At 72.5% G+C, this 539-nt stretch overlaps 1 protein-coding gene across 1 annotated transcript in view; it reads left to right on the plus strand.

Annotated features, from left to right (window-relative positions):
• Positions 1–539, plus strand: part of Ntm (neurotrimin) — a 1027590-nt gene that overhangs the window by 566140 nt on the left and 460911 nt on the right. The window lies entirely within an intron of this gene.

Consider the following 539-nt stretch of genomic DNA (forward strand, 5'->3'; position numbering starts at 1 on the left):
CCGAGGCCGCCCGTGCCGTACCGCGCGGCCGCGCGCGGGCTCCGGGAAGTTGGCCGAGGCGGCTGCGGCAGGATCCCGCGTCCGGATCGCGCGAACGGCTCAGTCCGCGCCGCCTGCTGCCCGCTGTCGCCACTGCCTGTTTCTGGCGCCGAGCCTTCCTCCGAAACTTGCGGAGAAAGTGTTGGATTTCCCTGCGTGCGAGCTGGGGAGCTGCAGACCGCATCTGGGCGGCTGGATGCGGCCCACCCCAGCCCCCTCTGGTACCAAAGTGCTTGCTCCTCTCCAAAGTGCCATGTCTGAACTGTGCACGCGAAGACGCGGCTCCTGAAACGCGCGCCTGGGCCCCGCCTGCGCCGCCCGTTCCCGGCCGCCTTCCGGCCCGCGCGCACGGAGGGACCCCCTCCGGATGCCTTCCGCGGAAACCGGTTCTCCGCGGCTGGCAAGCTGAGGCTGGATTTGGGGGAGGCACTTTAGACTTGGAGGAGCCTGCGCGCTCCTGCCCGCGCCTCCCGGCCGCCGCCGCCGCCGCCGCCGCCCGC

The sequence above is a fragment of the Octodon degus genome, unplaced genomic scaffold (genome assembly GCF_000260255.1).
Source record: "Octodon degus isolate 3935 unplaced genomic scaffold, OctDeg1.0 scaffold00182, whole genome shotgun sequence".
Classification (NCBI taxonomy): domain Eukaryota; kingdom Metazoa; phylum Chordata; class Mammalia; order Rodentia; family Octodontidae; genus Octodon; species Octodon degus.